General features: G+C 43.1%; 1 pseudogene; it reads right to left on the bottom strand.

The window, feature by feature from the left end:
- Positions 1–544: 544 nt before the first annotated feature.
- Positions 545–1,011, bottom strand: LOC127197578 (ubiquitin-like protein FUBI; annotated as a pseudogene).
- Between the last annotated feature and the right edge of the window lie 7,086 nt (positions 1,012–8,097).

The following is an 8,097-nucleotide window of genomic DNA, read 5'->3' as shown; positions in this document are numbered from 1 at the left end:
GAAGAAAATTTCATTTTGACATTATTGAGTTTTTAAACTCATAAACATGGGAACTTGGGGTGTCTCTTTCCTTCTTAAGAAATGTTTTGGTTTGGTTTTTGCTGTTGTTTGTTTGTTGAGACAGGTTCTCCCTATGTAGCCCTAGCTGTTCTGGAACTCACTATGTAGATCAGACTTGTCTCAAACTCAGAGATCCTCCTGCCTCTGCCTCCCAGGTGCTCAACCGCCTTTCTAGTCTTCTTAGTGCCTCTCCATTATATTTTATTTTTCTTTATAACAGTCCTGCCTATTTCTGTTTTACTTAATATATCATGATGAAAGTTTTGTGTTTTTATATTTTGCATACTATCACATACAAAATATGTTTTACAGAAACTGTAAAAGAACAACACACTGTTAGCTTTCTTTAGAAAACACACACAAAATAAATGTCTCATATTTTGCATACAATTTTATAATTGTGTGATAATATAATTAAAAATATGAATACAATGATAGTTTTGTGTTTTGGATGGTATCTAAAGTTTTTTTTTTTTTTCTGGGAAAAATGGCTTTATTAGAGTGTCAGGATCACAGTGGGACTTAGGAATTAGCATTGGGGCCCTTCTTCTTGCCAAAGGTGGGCACGACATTGACAAAGCGACGGTTGTACTGCATTCGCCGCTTGGCCCGGCCTGTCTTCTTCTTCCTCTTCTTCTCCTCCTCCTCCTCCTCCTCCTTCTCCTGTTTGGCCACCTAGGGAATTTGACCTCTCACTTTTCTAGCACGAGCCAGGGAACCATGGACTTTACCTCCCAGCATGCGGCCAGCTACTTCCAGAGTGGTCAGGGCCTCTACACCACACTGGCCTAGGGTGGCCTCATCCTCCAGCGGCGAGCCTGCCAGAAGCATGACTTGCTCTTCGGGGGCAATACCTTCCAGTGAGGCCACATGAGCTTTGATCTGGGAGACCGTCTCCTGGCCGGTCACCTCGAGGGTGTGTAGTTCTTGGGCACGGACAAAGAGCTACATGTTGGCGACTAACCCGCAGACGGCACTGCTGCTACCGCGAAGATGGAGTCAAGAAAGAGAGTATCTAAAATTTTAATTTTTTCCGTTTATTGTTGGTTTAAAGAGACAAATGGAGGAAGATCTGGGAGGTCAAGAAGCTCTCAGGAAAATGGCTTATTGTCTGGGGTAGGAGGAGAAATGCATTAGAGAGCTGGTGTGACTTCTCAGTGGGTAGAGGCTCTGGGTCCCAATCTATTCACCTGAGTTCAACCCTGGAACACACATAGTAGAAGGAAAGAACAGCTTCCTGCAAGCTATTTTTTTAATGCCTACATATGTATGCACATACATACATACAATACAACATAATAAATGTTAAAAAAAATATATAAATGCATTCATTTGTGTTTTCATGTAGTAACTCTACTGTGGTGGTTTGAATAGGAATGGGCCTTATTGACTCATGTGTTTGAATGCTTGGCCATAGGTAGTGGCACTATTAGGGGGTGTGGCCTTGTTGGGGTGGGTGTGGCCTTGTTGGGGTGAGTGTGGCCTTGTTGGAGGAAGTGTGCCACTGTGAGGGTGAGCTTTGAGGTCTCCTGTGCTCAAGTTATACCCAGTGTGGCACAGTCTTTCCTTGCTGTCTGTGGATAAGAATGTAGAACTCTTAAACACCATGTTGGCCAGTATGCTACCATGCTTCCCACCATGATGACAGTGGAATAAACCTCTGAAACCAAGCCAGCTCCAATGAAATGTTTTCCTTTATAAGAGTTGCTGTAGTTATGGCTGTCTTCACAGCAATTAAATCCTAACCAAGACACCCACTAAACTCTCTTGTTAAAGCTAACAGTGTGTGTTGCGGGGGTGGGCTGGTGGCGGTATCTGGAGAGATGGCTCAGTGGTTAAGAGAACTGACTGCTCTTCCAGAGGCCCTGAGTTCAATTCTCAGCAACCACATGGTGGCTCACAACCATCTATAATGTGATCTGATGCCTACTGTATACATAATAAATAAATATTTTTTTAAAAGCTAACAGTGTGTTATTCTTTTATAATTTCTGTTAACACACACATAAATCACTTGAGTTTTACTTTTTCTCCTATTTCTGAATATAGGTATCTCCCTTTTCCCCGTTTCTTTCTCTTTCTTTCTTTCTATCTTTGAATTTTAATCCAGCAACATGGCTGCTCTGGCAAGGGATCACGTCAAGGACCTTCTAGGTCTGTGTGATCTAGTTGGAATGACACACCTTTAATCCCTCTGGCTAGAATACAGACATATCCTTAGTATACACATTTAATCCCAAATAATGAAGGCAAAGTTAATTTGTAAAAGGAAAAAGCTATGGTTGAAAGTGAGGTCTAATTGATGGGACAAAGTGATAAATCAGAGAAAGATTTGACAGAAGGACTCAGAGATCAGATATGCCCAACTCTCATGAGATTAGACAGGAAAAAGGGGATACTTGAGAGCAGTGCAGGGTTGGTGGGGTGAAGAAAGGAGTCAGCTGAGTTTGGTTGAGTTCAATCCAGAGGCAGTTTTACTAGGGCAGGTTACAGAGAGAACACGCTAGACACAGGTGAAGACAGAATGAGCCAGAGAATAAAAAGGAACCAAAAAGTTAGAGCACGTTGCCTGAGTTTGTTTGAGGCCAAGAGCAGCAATTCAGTGACAAGCTGAGGGAAAGCAGTTTGAATCAGTCATCTTGAAGAGGAGTTTGAGCCAAAACAGCTGAGTTCAACCAGCCAGCCAGAGATCAAAAAGAACTTGAAAGGGTCAGCAGTAAGCCTCCAAGATGGTAATTACATGTGGTGAATAAAAGTTGCTTTTATGCTCTCTCTCTCTCTCTCTCTCTCTCTCTCTCTCTCTCTCCCTTTCCCTCTCCTCTCTCTCCTCTCTCTCTCTTCTCTCTCTCTCCCCCTCTCCTTCTCTCCTTCTCTCCTTTATTCTCCTTTTCTGCATTAGTAGTTCCTTGTCTGTTATGGGACCTTAAATCCTATGTTGAATGCAACACTGGTTACACACAGGCTTGTTGCAGATCTCCATAGAAAAGTGTCCATCTGTTTGTTGTGTGCATTTCACATTGATTCCCTGTCAAATTCAACAGCTCCCCTTGTATTCTGACTTTGGTGAGACTTTGTGGTGAGCATCATAACACACAGCATTCACAATATTGTCTCCGTCTGTTTTGATCACCGCATGGCATCTCCTTTATGCCATTAATATTACAAACTTATTGAATGTTAACCAGTTTTTTATATTTTGCTAAATTTGATTTCTCAGGGCTTTGTTGGGGGTTTCCCAGCCTGTACTCTGAAAGATGCTGGCGAAAATTTCATCCTTCCCATAATGTTTCTATCATGAGAAATAGTCCCTGGTCTGCTGTTCCCAGGAAAAGTCTGTTTAAATGTTTGGTGGGTTCACCAGCAGAGCCATCTGGGCTGCTGTTTTCTCTGTGGGAAGGAATTGAATTGAGAGTGTAGTTTCTTTAATAGATCATTTAGATGATCCATTCCTGTCGTAGCTTTGATGACTTGTGTTTTCATCTGTATCAACTAAAATTTAAAATGTATTGGCATAATTTTTTTCAGTATCCTCTGAAGATCACTAGAAGTCAGAAAAAGATGGTTCTTGGGGAGAATCTTGCCTATGCCCTGTTTTTTTTGGGGGGGGGCAATAAATTAAGAATGGTTTTTGGATTTTGAAAGAGGTGTTAAAAACAGAACAACAGGAATATGAGAATATGTAACAGAGGCCACAATTTCTCATTTTAACTTTAATATTTATTTAGTTGAAGTTTCTTTGTAATTTATTTTCCTCTTCTTTTTCTAACTTCTTGAGAGACCAATTCTTGTAAATGGTCTGTGTGTCCTGAAAAAGGTCAGGCTTGCTATCTTGTTATTTGAAGTTTCTCTGTCCTTACTGACTTCTGTCTTTTTATTCCAACTGTTAAAATCCTCTTCTGTGAGACTTGTGTGATGCCTCAGTGGATAGAGGCTCTGGCTGCCAACCTGATGGCCTGAATTTATTCACAAGGACCCACACAATGGAAGGACAGACTGATATTTTGCAAGTTGTCCTCTGATCTCATTGTACACACACACACACATACACACACACACACACAGGCACACACAGAGGCGCGTGCGCGCGCACGAGTGCCATAGAAAAAGGGTAAAAGGTTTTCTTTGTTTCATTTTTTCAGACAAGGCTTCTCTGCGTAGCCCTAGCTAGCCTGAATTCACCAGGCTGGCCTCAAACTCAAGAGATTCTCTTGCCTCTGCCTCCCAAGCACTAGGATTAAAAGCATGTACTACCACACCTGGCCCCAAAAGTTTCCTTTAAGTGTCAGATGAAGGTTTTATATCTAAGTGATTCACAATTTTTTGAATATCCTTTTTCTCACCTAAATCCAAATTAGTCACAATCTAAGCAATAATAAAAACTTTGATTTCAGCTTTTCATATCTTTTTACACTATTACCTAAATCAATGGTTTTGTTTTAAACATTTATCTTTAGTAACTACCATTTTTCCCGTTCAGAAACAAGGAAGCAGATTTTATAAACAAAAGTAACAATATCAGCCTTTATTTACTAACCCTTGTATAGAAACATGTGTGCTTTGCTTTCTTCTAAACAATGGCTTTCGAAATAAAAGAAACTAACTGATGGAAGAAACAGAACAGAGTCTTGCCTCAGGTGCTGGCTGGGCCCCAGAGTTCTGTGCGCTCCAGTTTTACCTTAAGGAGTGGCCCACCTGTGGTTTTGAATTGGTCAATAGTGCATTTATCTGTGTCCTAGCTGCCTAGGTACTTTGCTCCACCGTGCTAGAATGGAAACTGTCTGAAGGAGGGTCTGGTGGGAAGAGTGGGCATCCTTTAGGTTTGTCCAACGGACCATAAACCACTCTGAACTTCAGCTGGAAGTCTGGGCACATCCAACAGTCCCTGAATCCACCGCAATCATCTACAGTGATGGTTGAAGACTGAAGTATCCATTTTCTCTTCTCTCAATAGGATCTCCTGTCTTTCCATCAGCAGGCACTCAGGGTTGGGAAAGAGGCAGGTCCCAGCTGAGGTGGGCGGGTGGGGTGCTCTTATCTGACAGAAGAGGTATCTATTACAGAGTGCATCTGTTTCCTGCTCAACCACCTCCAGGGAGTGAGGCCACAGAGAAATTGCTTTATCTGCCTCTGCTTTCTTTCGTTTCTCTATCTGTAATCAGAAGATAATGGAGGTGTACCTGTTCCCGACATACTCCAGTGACACATGTGTGCAGATAAACTGAAGGTGGATTATAATGTGACAGCTGTGTCTCATGAGAATAGGGGCTAAGGATAAATAAAGATGTATCATAAATTCCTGAATTTTAATACAAGATATCACAGTCCTCCGTCATGGCTTCTTGCATATTCACAGCTGCTAAATACTGAGTGAATTTTTTTCCGTGCCCCCAACTGTTATTACTGCTTTTAATTTTTTATTACATTTATTTACTTATTTATTTAATGTGTGTACCTGCATATATATGGGCATGAACTTGCCATGGTGTGTATGCGTGTATATGTGTATGTATGTATATACATGTGTATGTCTGTATGTCTGTATATGCGTGTGTGCATGTTATATGTGTGTATGCATACATGTGTGTATGTATGCGTGCATATACATTGTGCGTGTATGTGTGTGTGTACATGCTTGCATATATGTGTGTGTAGGGGAGGCAGGAGAACAACTTTCAGAAGTTGGTTCTCATTCCTGTGTGTGGGTCCTGGGGACTGAACTCAAGCACCTTTCCCTACTCACTGAGTACCTACTCAGTTCCTGCCTACCTTATTATTGTTAATTTTACTTATTCCTTGGCAATTTTTGTGTGTTTAGATAACGTATTTAATCATTGCCACTCTCAGCCCTTCCCTCCTACTCCGCACGAACCCCTCAACACCTGTTCTCCCCCTTCATGCCCTCCTTTCTGCTTGTTTGTTTGCTTTTAACCCGCTGAGTCTGACTAGTACTGTCTGCACACACGGACAATCTATTAGCAACTATACCCCAGAGAAAGATGGCTCTCCCTCCTCCAGCAGCCATGAACTGCAACAGCTTCTCAGTTAGGGATGGGACCTCATGAGCCCCGCTCCATCTATTCTAGACTCTTTCTCTGCCTGGAGCTTGCTCGGGTAACCACAGCTTCTGTTCCTTGAGCGCAAGGCCATACCACATGCAGAAGACGACACTTCCTAGCTCCCCAGCTCCCCAGTTCCTCCTCTGCGATGTTTCCTGAGCCTTGGTGTGGGGGTGGGTGGTGTATTGACAGATGTCTCATTTAGGGCTGAGCACTCAACAGCCTGCTCAGCTTCTGCTCAGCACTTTGACTCCTTAGGAGTCACTGCGTTGATTGCTGTCTCCAGCGGGGCTATCTTGGACCCTGCAGCGATAGAAATAGAGACACAGAGGCCTTTCAGCTAGGGCTTAGCCCTACTAATCCTGGTACTAGGTCCTGCCACGTGGCCAGCTCTACCTCTCTGCTCTGGCCCGACTGTCCCCCTCCCTGACTGCTCAATCCTCTCGTTTCTTCCTCTTCTCCCAGCGCTCCTCTCTCTGCCCAGAAGATCTGCCCTCCACTTCCTGCCCGTATGTTGGAGGAAGATCTGCCTTCCACTTCCTGCCCATATGTTGGCCATCAGCTCTTTGTTACCACCAATCAGATACAATTCAGGATTGCCTTAGGCAGGTGAAGAAGATGGATATTTACAAAACATCAGACTGATGATACGAAAACACCTCCACACAATGTAACCCAACAGCTGTCCACCGCAAACAGGTTTCTCTGACCAAGGCTGAGAGGAGCACTGATGGACACATGTAAACAGAACATTTAGAAGGCCATTAGACAGCACAGCCGTTTAACAAAGCAGCTGTAGTAGATTCCCACTAAGGCCCTTGTGGTCCCCAGCCACAGGCCTTTGACAAGGTTTACAGTCAGGTGTGAATTCTCTCCCACAGAGCACACATGAAGTCCAATAAAAAAAGCAACTGGTTACCTCCCAAATAGTCATGCCACTGTTGCACCCCCTGGCACTTTTTGCCTGACAGACCCACACTATCGCATACAGGGTCCACCGCCTCAGTAAATCCATTCAGAACGGTTCATCCCCAGAAACCTGCGCTATAATGTTAGTTTGTAAATTATCTGTTAGCCTCTAGGAAGTAACTTTAATGGCAGTAATGTTTGTTTCTGTGTTTCCAGGTTCTCAATTATCTCCTTCCCTCTCTTCCCTTCTTGTTTTATCGTTTTATTGGGGGGGCGGGATTGTTTGAGACAGGGTTTCTCTGTGTAGCCTTGGCTGTCTTGGACTCGGTTTGTAGACCAGGCTGGCCTTGAACTCACAGAGATCCTCCTGCCTCTGCCTCCCGAGTGCGGGCATTAAAGGTGTGCGCCACAACTCCTGGCTTTCTTTCTTCACTTCTTAAACAGGCTCTCATGTCATCCAGGCAGACCTCAGACTCGCTATGTGGCCAAGGATGAACGTGAACTCCTCATCCTTCTGCCTTCAATACTCGATTTTATGCTATGATGACTCAACTGAAAAGCATGCCCCAATCCCAGATTTTTCTCTTTATCCATTTTTCCTCCTTTTTTGTTTTTGTTTTGTTGTTGTTATTGTTCTGCTTTTGTTTTGTTTTGTTTTGTTTTGTTTTGTTTTTTGAGACAGGGTTTCTCTCTGTGTAGCCTTGGCTATCCTGGACTACTTTGTAGATCAGGCTGGCCTCAAACTCACAGAAATCTGTCTGCTTCTGCCTCCTGAGTGCTGGTATTACAGGCTTGCGCCACCACACCTGGCTCCATTTTCCCGTCTAAAGATAATTATTTTTTTTAAGTCTTTGGTTTTTAGGTGGGTTGTAGCCTTTCCTAGTCTTTCTAACCCACAGAGGACTTAATGAACATATGCATTGAGGTGTGAAAGACTGGCAAACATCATGTGGATCTTTCAGTGTTTTAAAAATACATAAAATCTTTTTTTTTTCCCAAACGTTTTATTCTAAGATGGAAATCTTGGGCTTTTGTCTAAGAGTGGCAGAGTGGCCAGTGCTGGGAAAGACAA

Source organism: Acomys russatus, chromosome 13 (genome assembly GCF_903995435.1).
Source record: "Acomys russatus chromosome 13, mAcoRus1.1, whole genome shotgun sequence".
Classification (NCBI taxonomy): Eukaryota; Metazoa; Chordata; class Mammalia; order Rodentia; family Muridae; genus Acomys; species Acomys russatus.
The sequence above is the reverse complement of the archived record's forward strand: the minus strand, read 5'-3'. Positions and strand labels throughout refer to the sequence as shown.